The sequence below is a fragment of the Galeopterus variegatus genome, unplaced genomic scaffold (assembly GCF_000696425.1).
Source record: "Galeopterus variegatus unplaced genomic scaffold, G_variegatus-3.0.2 Scaffold5951, whole genome shotgun sequence".
NCBI lineage: Eukaryota > Metazoa > Chordata > Mammalia > Dermoptera > Cynocephalidae > Galeopterus > Galeopterus variegatus.
Genome location: NW_007732062.1, coordinates 47,899 through 62,681, shown reverse-complemented (window position 1 = coordinate 62,681; position 14,783 = coordinate 47,899). Strand labels below are relative to the sequence as shown.

The window sequence follows — 14,783 nt, the reverse complement described above, 5'->3', positions numbered from 1 at the left end:
TCCGGTACGGGCGCGACACTGAGGGTTGCGATCCATTCCCGGACACGAAAAAAGACAAAAAGGAGAAAAAAAAACCCAAAAAACAGTGTGCTCATCCTCCATGTCGGTAGTGAGATAGAGGCTGTCTTCCATCAGTGCTAACAGGGAAATAGTGGCTGTTCTCCACCTGTGCTAACTCAGGGACCAGTGGGTAAACTAAGAGCCATTTTCACTTGTATTTGAGATGCCCTCATTCATTTGTCCATTAAATCATTCTACGGTATGATTGAGTACCTATTACATACTAGGCATTGCGTTAGGCATTGAGGCTATAGAAGTAAACAAGATAGAGCACTTCTCCTCAAGGAGCTTAGCATGCAGTTAAGGAGAGACCAAAAAACATCCAAACAAGACATAAACAAGTAAATAAACATATCAAGAAAAAAATAGGTAGTTATGATAAAATACTCTATATTATATTCCATACTATATCTCATCCTAGCACACTTTATGATACCATAACATACAATGAGTGCATATAATAGATGGCACTATGTAGTTAAGGGGACCAGGTAGGGTATGTTACACAGACCAGGAAGTCAAGGAAAGCCTCCTGGAAAAGAGGTATCTCTGCTAAGACCTAAAGGACAACCAGATGTCATCTGTTGCTAGGCACAGAGGGAAGGGGAGAAAGAAGCAGCACTGGAGACACGGAGACTCACCAAGGGGTGAGTGAGGGCGTGGCATGTTCTAGGGCTTCTGGTGCAAGTGTCTCTATGTGCAGGGGTGTATAATGTGACAAGAAAGCAGAAGCTGTGAGGCTGGAGAAGTTAGCAGACAACAGAAGATGAGGCTCTCATGAACTGTGTTAAGAGTTAGTCCCTGAACAGTGGGTATGGGAGATGCCTGAAGGTTTTTACTTTGTTGGAGTTGAACTTCAGGAACCAAGGCGGGTGGGGTAAGGCTGAAGTGTGCAGACAAGTCACAAGGCTGTGAAATAAACCAGGAGAAAGGTGGTGGTGAATTGAACCAGCATAGTAGTGGTAGCAGTGAAAAGAAGTAGACAGATTCAAGGACTGTCAAGAAGGCAGCACGTACAGTTCTTAGTGATGGATGATCTGTGTGGACTAAGAAGAGAGAAGACTCTAAATGACGCACCTTGTTGGAGCATTAGTAGGTTTCTTAGCTACTCAGTTGTATTTGTTTGGGTTATTTCTCTAATCGCTGACCGCAAAGGAGAAAAAGTAACTGATATTTAAAATGATATATAGGGAGAGATTGGACAAGGGGCATAAAAAAATAGGGAGAGATTGGATAAGGGGCATAAAGAATAAGTACAATTTGTAACAATATACATACTAGTAATATTGATTTGATCAACATATGTCAACATTGAATCCCAAAAATATGTATAATCAATTATGATTTAATAAAACAATAATAAAATAAAATAAAATGATATAGAGTCACAGGGATGCTCATAAATTCTTGTTTTTTTCCTAAAAGCTGAGGTTAACAGGAAAATTCATTTTATCTCTTCTTATTGTAAAAATAGAAATGTTTGTATTTTACTAACTTTTTAACTATAAAGGAAGCATTTTAATTTAATAAATGTGTACAATTTGAAAAAGTAGAAAGAAGAATATAAGAATAATTTCTCATCCCTCCACTCAGAGATATATACTCTCACTGTTTTAATATACAGGTATTTCTAACGTCTAAATTCTTGTTATCTGAATTCAGGAAATGAAATGGATTAGATGGTATGGAATATGTGTATTTCCTTCCAATCTTTTTATGTGTAACACTTCACAAAATTGGCTTCAGGTTGTGCTTGTAATTGCGCTGTGATTTCATATTTAGCATTATGTTGAATACATTTCTTATGTCATAATATAATCTTTAAAAACATGATCGTACTGGCCAGACAATCATCCAGTGTGCTATAATTTGTTGAATCATTTCTCTATTGAGGAACACTTCAATTATTTTTGTTTCTTCACCATAATAAATACTATAGCAATGAACATGTTTTTATGAAATATCAGCCTTTGATTGTTTCCTTAGGATAAATTCCTAGATGTAGAATTGCTAAATCAGAAGTCACTCACATCTTTAAGTCTCTAATAGATAATGCAAAGTTGACATCACAGTTTATTTCAATATTTCGAGTGTTCCCTATGTTCCCAGAAAACTGTGTTTGAACGTTCCCAGAAATCAAAAACATTTCAGAAAATGTCCTTACATCAGGGATAATACTAGATATTTGAGAAAAGGGAAAATGTAACCATTTGCTTTGTTAGTCATTTCAAATAGGGCAGTAAATGTACCTGTCATAATAAACAGGTGCTTAGTGTCTCTTCACCTTCACTGAACATACAGCCCCTATCATAGACCAACAGGGTAGGGACAGTGAAAGAGACCTAGTATGAGAGGAGCTCATCATTCTGTGATATAGTCAGTGGCAAACAATACATGCTGAAGGGTATGACTTCTTATTTACTGCTGTTAATTCAGCACGTGTTTCCTGACTGACTGTCAGGTGCCAGGTACTTTGTTACGGAGCAGAGATGCAGAGATAACCGGCACAGGAACTGCACTTGATGGAGGCTGGTAGGGAGAAACAGACTTATAAACAAATAATATCTTCAATTAGTCTAGCATCTCTGTGTGCTAGTCACTGTACCAAAGCTTTATAATGATTTCTTTTATTCTCAAAACAGCCTAGTGAGGTATGTATTACTCCTTTTTATTTATTTATTTTTTTGAGCTCCTACACAATTATGAAATAGTTTATATATAATTTGTAATTTTGATTTCTAACTAAAAATTTCTGATTTGTTTTGTTTTTAATTTTTTTTATTGAAAGCATAATTGATTATTGATTATACTTTTTTTTTTTTAAACATGGTAGAAAACCCTGGCTCAAAAGAGGTTAGGTAATTTGCCCAAGGCCACATGACCAGTAGATTGTAGAGTGGAAATTCAGTCCTGGTCTGTATGAAATCTGAAGTCTGCACTCTAGTCCCCAGTGCTATAGAATAAGTATATTATAAGAAATATAATAAAAATATTATTGTACAAAGCCTTAGGGGCCTGGCACAGAGGTTGAAGCATCCAGTTTTACTAGAGGATGAAGAATGGAAGATGCAACAAAGCCTCATGAAGATATTATGATTGTGTGGTGTCATTTCAGATGAATATACATTCGTAAGGTGGACAAAGGGAAAAGAACACTCCAGCTTGAGGAATCAGCATGAACAAAGGCCAGCACATTAAATGCTGATGTTTTTAGAATGCAGAGGGTCCGTCTCCTGCCACCTTTTACTTCTCACTTTATGGGCTGTCTGTGAACAATCTCATCCACTACAGAGGCTGTAAACACTAATATAGACATATTACTCTCATGCCTATATATTTATTGTGATCTTCCTAAAGGTCAGCAGAACTGTATTGTATAACTGTGTGTATTCTTAACAATCCACTAGATGGCTCCGCTTGGATATTCAACAAGCACTTCAAGTAAAACATGATTTTTTTCCTTCCAGCTGGGTTTTCCCTCCAATATTTTCTTAACCTGATTTCAGAATTTTTTTTTAGATTTCTTATTGTTTCTCAACACTTAAAATTCTTTGATAAAATCACTAGGAACTATTGCTTCTCTTTCTTAAATATCTCTGGAATCTGTCTTTTCTTCCTATCCTTACTGTTATTGCCTTAGTTTCGGCTTTTATTATTTCCCACCTAGAATATTGCTTTCTAGTGGTATAGAAGCAGTGTAGCACAGAGATGGTAAAATGGAAAGAACATAGGCTTTGGAGTTGAACAAACCTCTAGAATATCATTTCCAACCCTTAATAGCTAACGAAATTTTTGGACATTACTTAACTTATTTGACTCCTGGTTTTTTCCTCTGTAGAATGGAGAATCACAATATCAACTTTTCAGGGTTATTAGAAAGATTTAATTTAATAATATGCATTAAGTACCCAGCACCATGCATAGTATGTAATGTGTTCAATAAATATCCAGTACCTCTTATATCATTCAGAACTTTTTTCAGTTGTTGAGTGAAAGAGGTGCAGCTCAAACGAACTTGAACAGAAAAATATCGATATTCACACAGGCAACTGGGAATTTCAAGACACCTTCAATCCAGGGCTGAAGCAACGTCAGTAGAGCTCTGCCTCTCTTCTTCCTTTCACCTCTTTTTTTCTCATGTCTTGGTTTCAATGTTACACAGACTCTGTCTATGTAATGATAGGATGGTTGCTGGGAACTCTTAGTCTACCTCCTTGGAGAATGCTGTCTGAAAGGATCCATGTGCTAAACCTCAGGAAGGAATCATACTGGCCCTGAGAGAGTCACGTGCTTACCCACGAACCAATCACTGTGCCCCAGGAAATGTAGCATGAGCACTGGCCTAGACTTGTGGATGTATTGGACAATGGTTGACCCTCCCATCAGGACCCCACACAGTGGAGTTTTCCCCAGAAATGAATGCTTTCAGATAAAGGCAACATGCGCACCACACCTTCCCTACCCATGTCCCTGTGTACAGCATTTCTGTCCAGTTTATCCTCCACAATATAATCAGAATTATCTTTCTAAAATATAGAGTATGTTGTGTGACTCTTGAAACCTTAAAAACTTGTACCTTGCTCAGAGAACATAGTGCCGACTTCTTTATAGGGCTCTATGCACATCTATCTGACCCCAACCAACCCTCCATTCTTTCCTGCTGTGTTTTACTGATACCATCCATTCCCTCAACACACACTGAGTTTCTCTCTTCTTGCTTTTGCTCAAACTCTCTCTTTTGCTTGAATAACCCTTTTCTGCATGTCAGTCAAGGGTGGCCAATCTGTTCTTCCAGGAAGGAATGGAATTTATTCTTTTGGTTTATCTAGAACTCCTCTTTCTTTGAGAAACTGCTTCTCTCTCACTGTAACAATGTGTTTCTGGAAGCCTTGCCAATCACAGTAGTGTCCCAGTTCCTGCCACGTGACCAAAGCCAGACAAGTCATCATGTTTGTGGCCACAATGATTGGTCCAAGGATGAGCAAGTAACCCAAGCGGGGCCAATTGGAGTCCTTCCTAGATTGAAGATAGGTAAGAGACACTATTTGCTTCTGAGTCATTAATTTTGAATGGGGTTAACCGGAAGCTGCCAGTGACCATTAATTAACCCATTCTCCAACAGAAGGAGAAAGCCCACACTCAGTAGGAGAAAATGAGACCAACATACAAAGAGAATCAAAAAGATAAGATTAGAAAAAGCCAAAATACCTGAGAGAGTCTGGGTGTTCCAGACCTTGTTCTAACAGTACCAACCTATAATCTTTGTTTTGTTTTGTTGTTTTCTCAAACTACTTTGAATTGACCCTCTGTCGCTTGAAAAAGTCTTCCAGGTCCAGCTTAAACATTTTTTCCTCTAAAACTGGAGTGTGCCCTTATAGACCTGTTTTATTATACTGACTTACTGTCTGCTTTTTAGTAGGTATATGTAAGTTTTTACCCATTCCCCTAGGTTCATTCTAACTGGCCAAATGTTACTATGTTTCTCACTAGGCTGCACTGGGAGCTTGACTTCTACCCCACTTAACACAGGACCTGGTACATAGAAGAGTTTTGAAAAATGTTTATTGAACTGAATTGCCAAAGGTCATTAAAAGAAGGGGTTTCTTCTCATTGTGCCTGATGACATGTACTTGTATTCTTCTCTTTATTCCTATCTCTGCACTGATAACAGAATCACAAATGATCTAAAATATTTCACTGAAAATGTAATTTCTGAGAAAATATGTGAATAACTGGAGAACAAGAGCTACATTTGAAGCAGAAAAAGGTTACATTTTCAAATAACGAACTCAAGCCATTTCTGTGTCTTACCTCTAAATAGCAGGTACAAATTGGTTTATTTGCATTTTCTTGGTTAATTACACATTTTGGAATGATCTTTCCATGTGGAAGTCATTGATAACAGGATCTAATTCCAGAGACCAAAGTGCCATTAGTTTCATTCAATTGAAGCATTTTCAGAGGTTGGAGTCAAAGCCTGGGAATTAGAAATCATGGGTCTTAATTACATCTTGGTCACAGATTGGTTGTTTTCTTGGAAGCACACAACCTCAAAAAATTCAAGTGCCTGTAAAATAAAGATGGGAATCTTTGCTGCCTTAATCAGAACTTCATGTAGCTTAACGAAATATTACCTATAAACATCTTTGAAATCCTGGGATAGTGTGTATTAATTTCCTGAGCCCTTAAATACAGGGGCTATTTCTAATATTATGGACCTATAGGTAAGTTAGTCTGTGCCCTTATAGATGTCTTTTATTATACTAATTACTGTCTTCTTTAGGTAAGGTCTCTGGACCAATGGTGTGTAAAGTCTAATTGTTTGTAAAGGAGGCACAGGAAAAGGGAAGGGAAGGAAGCCAACCTGAATTGGGTGCTTATTTTATACCATTTGGGTGTTGGGCTGGGATCTTTACCTATTTTTAATTCTTAGAAAATTTTTATGAGATACAGAATACATTCTACTCATAATGAAACTGAACCTTGGATACCTTAAATAATTTTCTTCAGGGTCATACAACCAACAACTAGATGATGGTCTGTGTGCTGGTCTTCTATAGAACTAATTATGATGTAAAAAGGGCTGTACTTTGGTTCTGGCAGACTAAGTCATTTCCTTATAACGTTAAACAAAAACTAGGCACTCATTATAAGTGTCTTATTAAAAGAGTGCTATACATTTTGTTAATTATTATCAATTATAAGGGGAACTTTGGACTTCATTGTGGTTTTGCTTTATCAGAGTGGTTCATAAACTTAGGAAGTTAGCCCTTGAATTCATTTCTAGATGGAACTATAGGAATGCTGTGGGTAGTCATTCTCACAGTATGTACTAGGCATCACATTCACTTCAGAAACTTATTGAAAAACCCAACACTGGATCTATTTCGTAGACTCTGACTCTGAAGAGAATGTGTGTGTGTGTGTGTGTGTGTGTGTGTGTGTGTTTACAGTCTCCTCTCTGAGATGGGAGATAATGATCCTGAATGATAAATTTCCCTGGGAGAAGACTAAAGCCAATCCCGTGGAGGTGCAAGGGTATGGGAAGCCCTATGAAGCCTAGGTTCTCTTTAAAGTAACATGGAGTCGGGGCCGGCCCGGTGGCACAATGCTACAGTGTGCCGCTTGTGAGTGCGGCGGTGCTCCCGCCGAGGGTTCGGATCCCACATACAGACCGGTTCCCGCTCACTGGCTGAGCGAGGTGTGGGCGCAACACCGAGGGTTGCGATCCCGTTGCCGGTCCCGGTCCGGTACGGGCACGACACGGAGGGTTGCGATCTGTTGCTGGACACGAAAAAAGACAAAAAAAAAAAGTAACATGGAGTCCCTAAAGTAACCTGGAGTCACTTTCCAGTGGCACACATTTCTAAATTGGCTTAACAATCAACCTGCTCTTCATAAAACTTGTTTGGTTCCAACATGTCTCTCATTCTGGAGCAGGTTGGAGTCAAAACAGTTAACAGAGGTAAGGAGGCAGCACTCTGAGTAAATATGTGAAGCAGCTAAAATGAGAATCCTTTGGCAACAAGCCGAAAACCTTACCACGAAGGAGGCTGCACCCCATTCAACCACGAGATAAGACAGGATAATACCTTCATGTTTCACTTGGCCAGTTCATAATGTGCCACTCAAAAGGAAAGCAAGTCTGTCAAGCTTGTGTCCGCATTATCTGATTTTCCCCACACTGCTCTTGCCATCCCCCCATTGTGTCAGAAGTGCATTACTTGTTGGAGCAGTGAGGCTCAACCAACGTGGAGAGCGGGTCTGGGAGGATTATGGTGAAGAGCAGTGAGGCTCAACTAATGTGGGGAGTGGGGAGAGGCAGAGAGATGTATAACAACTCAAGCTCTTCTTTGCCTCACACGACCAAATCCAGTTGAAAAGCCAGTTCCGATTTTGGTGTAACAACTCTATTGGCAAAAGACAGCAAGAGCTTTTTTTTCCAAAGCTGTTTCTTTTGAGCTCAGAAGAAATAGTTTTAGAAGGAGGTGCACACTCTTCCCCTAATCTCATTTACTGAACAAAAGGTTTGTGTGTGTTTGTGTATGCACAGGTGTGTTCATTCATAGGTACCTACATTGTCATGAAAACATGGAAGAAGTCTCTTTTGGAAATAGCCATAGAGTGCTATGGTAGAAAGCTACTTCATTGATATCTTTCTTGCCCATAAGACACATAATTTTACCTGATAATCTTTTGCCATGGAAAACGGCAGTAGTCAAACAGGGTAATACGAGTGTCTGATGAGAATTACTGTGTGTGAGGGTCCACATCTTGATTTTAAACTGTCCGTACATGAAAGTAAACAGCTTATGGCATAGTTAAAACAATCAGTATGTATTGACTATGGGTTCTGAATACTTTCATAAAAATCATTATTTCTTAAGCAGTATAGGTGTAATAATCACACTGATTATGAAAATTGACCTTAGAAAAACCACAAAGATCATTTAAAATATTGACAGTTTAACAAGTTTCAATCGATCCAGTCATAAATGATGCTTATTTTGCACATTTCCCTGCCAAAGAAAAATTTAAATTCTTCAGGGGAGAATACCACCTAGAAAGTACACACTGACTTTTACTAGAGAACCTCACATGCACTTTTTAAAATGAGCATTAAACAATAACAAACAGCAATAATAAAAATAACTACCATTTACTGAGTAACTACTATGAGCCAGATATAATGGTCTTACATACGTCATTTCAGGTAATTATCTCAAAAGCCATATGTATTGATAAGGAAAATAAAGCCTATAGAGTTCAAGGTCACACAGCTAAAGTAAGTGAATTAAGGAATGGAACTAAAGAGGCCAGATACGTAGAAGTGGCATTTGACCATTACCCTTTCCTAGAATCACAAACACCTTCAACAAATGACTTGTCATATTGATAGATCTAGGATGAGGTTTTTCACATCCATAAGTTAGGGGTTATTCACTAGATCACATAAAATATGCATTAAAGTGAATCAAGAAATCCTTCTTGTTTACTAGTCTAATACTAACAAAGGATGGACTGGGGAGGTTAGTTTCCAGTTAAAGTTTTTTCCAAGCATAGCTGTTCATATAAACTTATGTAAATACCACCCTGCTGTCAAAATGGTCCCAGAAATTCTCCATCACAATTTCCTTTGATTAGTTTTTAACTAAAAATTGCTATTTAGAAATATAGTTCCATTATTTTAAAAAGAAAAAATACAGTTCTGGCTATTTAGTTCAGTTACTTAGAGCATGGTGTTATAACACCAAGGTCAGGGGTTTGGATTCCCATACCGGCCAGCTACAAAAGAAAAAAAATGTTGCATTGTAAATACAGATATATTCAAGGAAATCACCTCACCACCCAGAGACCATTGTTTACTTTTCATTGTTCTTACATTCTCCTACTTTATTTTCTGTGCCCATATATAAATGTTCGTTTTTTAAAACAAAAATTTTATATACCATAATATTTCATTTTCTGTCTTTTATTATCAGTATATCAATATATGATATCTATATATCATAAACATGATGTTATGAATACAGTAAGTATTAATTATAGAGGAAGCAATCTTCTATAAGGAAGTGTTTATATTTGGTTACAGAGTACCATATGGATTTTACAACCCACTCTGCTAGACATTTCTTTCCATATTTTTGACTATATGAACAAAGCTATAATAATAACTTCTTGTACATATCCATAATTATTTCCCAATAGTTAATTCCTAAAATTAAAACTACTAGATACTGCAGCAATTAAGAGCATAGATTATATAGCCACAACCCAGCTTCACACCTTACAAATTGAGAGATTTGGGGAAAATTAATTAGCTTTTAAGTGCCTCAATTTGCTTTTTTATAGAATAGGGTTAGTACTATCTCATAGAGTTGTCATAAAGCTTGGCTTTTTAATATGTGTAAAATGTTTATAGCAGTGCCTGGCATTCAGTAAATACTATGTAGATGTTTATAGATGTTTGTTAAATGAGAAACATAAATAAATAACAGAAGCAAAGAATTTATACTTTTTAAGAACTCTGATACATATTACTAAATTACCTTCCGGAAAGATTCTACCAATTTACACTCCTTGCAGCAGCATGTAAGTGCTGTTTTTCTGTCCCCATTGCATAGTGGTTAAGAGTATGGGATGTCAGATCACCTTATCTCAAAATCTGGTTCCACCACCCAGTAAGCTGTGTTATTTTGGGAAAGTTACTTGACCGTGCCAAGCTTCAGTTTTCTTTTCTGTAAAATGGAAATGACAATAAACATTGACCTCATAGGAAGGACTGTTGTGAAGCTGAAATGAGATGATATAAATAAGGTGCTTAACACAATGCCTAGTGTAGAGTAAGGGATCAATAAATGTTGACTATTAGTCTATGTTTGCCGTCCCTTCATTTTAAAGTTGAGGAAAATTCAGACCAGAAAGTTTGGCATCCATGGCTGAAGCACTAAGGTAATAGGTCAAAATGACACAAGAAATCAAGTGAGAAAAAGGAAATCTCTGGTTCTAGGTGATAATTTTTTGTGCCTGGCCAACCAATACAGATGTCTCTTAAAAACTGCAGGATGCCTTCCTCTGCCTAGTACTCAGCATATATTAATCAGTGGCTTGGACAATGGAACTGAAAGTACAGGCATTAAACTTGCCAGTGTGAGTGCTGAAGGGAGGGAACTCGTCTTGAAAGAACCAAGAAAAGATGATTCTGTAAGGAAAAGCAATAGTGTGTACTTGAACAGAAAAATGAATTGCCCAAGTTCCTGGTGTGGAATGAGAAACTATGCTCAAACCAGGCAGCAAAAGTTCTATTAGCCATTCGGTGCCAACCCCCCAAAATCAAAACCAAAACCCCAAAAACACAAAAGGACAACCGACAAGAAACATAATTCTATAGATAAAATTTACCTAAGATGCTTGAGTAGACAGACTAAAAACTGGGTATTTTTTTTGGCATCACTGGTCAGCCTTCAATGTAAGTTAAAAGGCAGGACTGGGTGCCCTAATTTGAGATGGTCTTTCAGAGAATAGGACTCTTCCGAGGAGACCTACAACACCAATGGCTGGAAAGATAAAAAGATCTGGAATTATTCGCTATGAGGAATTTAAGACAAAATTTAATTTTGTTGCTTTTTTAAAGCCTAGGCAAGACTTTCCTAGAGAGGAAAGTGTACAATTGTTTATTTTTACTGAGAATGGAACTGTAGGAAGTGAATTTCAAGCTACAGCATGAAAGATTTAAGTTAGAATGACTGAAAAAAATTTTATTTGCAGTGTGCACTGAAAAACATTGCCAATGATTAACAAGAAAATCTATGTAAGTTCCTCAGAAATATTTAAAATAGAACTTTTTTTGTATAGGTTTTAAATTACTTTAGTGGATCTTACCTAAAGGCAGGAGAATAGGCTAGGTAGACTGTCAAGGTTCCTTTCAATTATTTGATGATAAAAAAAAAAAAAACTTGATCCTATAAAGATTTTTTGCTCTGGTTTCTTTTCTATTGCGGCTACCCAAGGAATAGCTGTTGCCTTGACAACAAGGGACATTCTTAGGTTCCTCATATGCTAATAGAGAAACGGCCAATTTTCTTGTTCATAAAAGAAAACTGTTGGTTAATGTGCTCGTCTCTCTCTCTCCCTCTCCCTCTCTCTCTTTTCAACTGTTACTAGCTACCCTTCAATGAACCTTGGTGAGAGACAGAGCTAAGAGAAAATAAGAAAGGATAGAATAGTTTGTATCTTCAGAAATTCTCATTGAAACTTAAGAAACTCATTCACAAAGGAGTTTGGAGTAAGATAATGGTATGGAAACAACAGGAAATCAGTGTTCAGTGTAGAGAAGGAAAACAATGGGTAACATAAAATTCTTAGTCCACAATAGGATATGGGCTGACACACCAGATTCCAAGAGGAAGGAGTCAGTATCCTGTACCTTCACAGATGTCTCAACGTGGAATGACATCTGTAGGGTTTTTTAAACAGCTGCTTCCAGCTATCTAGGTACATGTATATAGACATCATCCACTTTTGAATAAGCTGATCAGATTGTATATAGATCTAGCTTTATGTAGGATTTATGTGAATAATACCACAAAATACAGTAGAAGAACAGAAATCACTTCCACATACAATTCACCAAAGTAATAATCAACAATTAGTTCCCCCAGGGCAAAGCCCATGGAATCATCTTTTCTGCTTTCTCTTTTGCTACCTGAAATGTAGCCAAATGCAGGCGATGCAACAGATTGACAGCTGATAAAGTGCTTTGAGGAAACTTGCCCATATATTATGCGGAGAGCTATAGCTCACAGAATAAAAGCAAGCCACCTCTCCACATTGTCTCTTAAGGCCTTAGCTATAAAAAAGCCAAGTGTCTTAGCCCAGTGCAGGGGTGCTTTTTCCATATGGCAGCATGGAAGGTTCAAGCTGCAGCCTCATACCAGACATGTTTTTGTGCTGTGCTCACATGGATGGTGTGTACAGTATCATGACACACACACATTTCCTTGTATCTTTACCCTACATTTTTCTAGACAGTAGTTACATGGTGCAGATGTTTTTTGTTTGCTGTTTTCACTACTCCTCATTACCTCCAAGGATTTTGTGTGTGTGTGTGTTACTGTTGTTAAAAAAGATTATTTTTCTTCTAATTGTAAAGATAATCTATGCTCGTTGTAAAGAATATGAAAAAAGTTTGAAAAACAACAAAGAAGAAAATGAAAGACTATTATTTTGAAGAGCAATTCTGAAAGCAAAGAAAGCCATTACCAATATTTCCTCTACTAACTGCTAGGGCTGCATAAGACACAGGATATATGCTTCCTGCCATTTTTCTTTCTCTATTTTCTGTGCTCAGGCCTGCGCCTCCCATGGGTGCTGGAGAATAAGAACACATGATGTAAACAAACATACAGGTATCTGGAGGTGTTAATATATACTCTGATGCCTTAAAGAGGGTGGTTGTCAAGCACATTGGAGAATATATAAGTAATTGAAAAGCTAGGCAAGATTGCATTTGTACTTTGACAAGGAAATCTTAAGGAGGTTTTGAAAACCGTGCTATTTTTGGCACCATATTGCCAGCAGATTCTGTGGTTAGCTTTTCTTACCTCAAACTCGCTGGTCCCCGGTATTTCCCACAGAATGAGAAGATCTTCCTCTTGGCTGGCCCTACTTCTAGATAGTCACAATCGTACCTTCTGCGTCTTCCTTCTCGGGCACCATATTGCCAGCAGATTCTGTGGTTAGCTTTTCTTACCTCAAACTCACTGGTCCCCGGTATTTCCCACAGAATGAGAAGACCTTCCTCTTGGCTGGCCCTACTTCTAGATAGTCACAATCGTACCTTCTGCGTCTTCCTTCTCATTTCATATCCTCGTTACTGATCTCTTTTCCATTCATCTCCCGCATTCATAACTATTCACTCTATCCCTACTGTCTACAAGAAAATATTTTTTTGTGATCCGACACTTTTCAACTTTCCCTGCAACAGCTCATGTCACTCTCCCCAGGCAAATGCCACCTCACAAAAGTCACCCCGTGCCCAGCATTTTTGAACTGCTTCTAATTCCCCACTAACTCTCCCCACCCAGCCCAGCTCAGGACTTTCTATATTCTTGCCTTTTTATTGTTATTCCCTCTTCTGGGATGCACTTTCATCTCAACTGTCACCAGGAGCCCTTGTATCTCTATCTTCAGAGTTTCAGGTAAGAGCCTTTTCTTCCTGAGTGGCTATTCTGCCCTTGCTTGTCCCCTCATCTGGAGACATAGACATGCTTTCTTTGATAAGTCATGATAGCCTTGCAATCCTGTGTGCATCTGGTGTGTTTTAGTTAATTTAACAGAAGCTTTGGAAGGCAGTGTCCTAGTTTGTTTTGTTCATGGATATGTGTCCCCATCACTGACTGCAGAGAGCATATCACACATTAGGCGCTCAATGGCTATCAACCCAATGACTGAGTAAATTTCTACTGTGTGCCTACTGCTGGGGAGCCAGTGCTAAATGACTGAGACAGTCTCTGACTTATGTTGCTTGCAGTACAATGGGGGACCCAGAGAAACAAAAAGTACAAAAAGTGCCATAATAGGAAAAATGCGATGCCAGGAAAGCACACCTAGTTTAGAGAAAGTTGACATTAGCTGGGCGAATGGGAAGAGTACCCAGGCAGAGGAGACAGATGTGTGAAAGCTTCAAGTGAGAGAGAATTTAAAGAAAAGGGAACAGATTCAGTTGGGCTAGAATTTCCAGTTTAAGGTGAAGGATGAGCCTGAGAGAAAGCAGGGGCCAATTCACGAGGGCCTTGTAAGCCATGTTAGCAGGCCATGGACAGCCACAGAGTTTTCGTGGGAAGGGCATGATGTGCTCAGATTTGAGGTTTAGAAAAATCACTGTGGCTGAGATGTGGAGATGGAAAGATAGATTAATTGTGGAGGTCAAGATACCAAAAAGGAGGCAGCATCTATAGTCAGTTCTCCACTTGATGGTTTTCCTTGAAGGAAAGTATAATCATTTTTTCAATGTTGTAACTTAAGGGCTTAGGTCAGTGTCTTTTTTTTTTTCCTTTTTGTCTTTTTTACTGACCAGTAACGGGATCGCAACCCTTGGTGTCGTGCCCGCACCGCGCTCAGCCAGTGAGCGGGAATGGTCTCCACATGAGATCTGAACCCTCGGCGGGAGCGCCGCCATGCTCCCAAGCGGCGCACTCTCCAGTGCGCCACCGGGCCGGCCC

At 38.4% G+C, this 14,783-nt stretch overlaps 1 pseudogene; it reads right to left on the bottom strand.

Annotated features, from left to right (window-relative positions):
• Positions 1–13,278, bottom strand: part of LOC103605641 — a 28,913-nt pseudogene extending 15,635 nt beyond the window's left edge.
• Between the last annotated feature and the right edge of the window lie 1,505 nt (positions 13,279–14,783).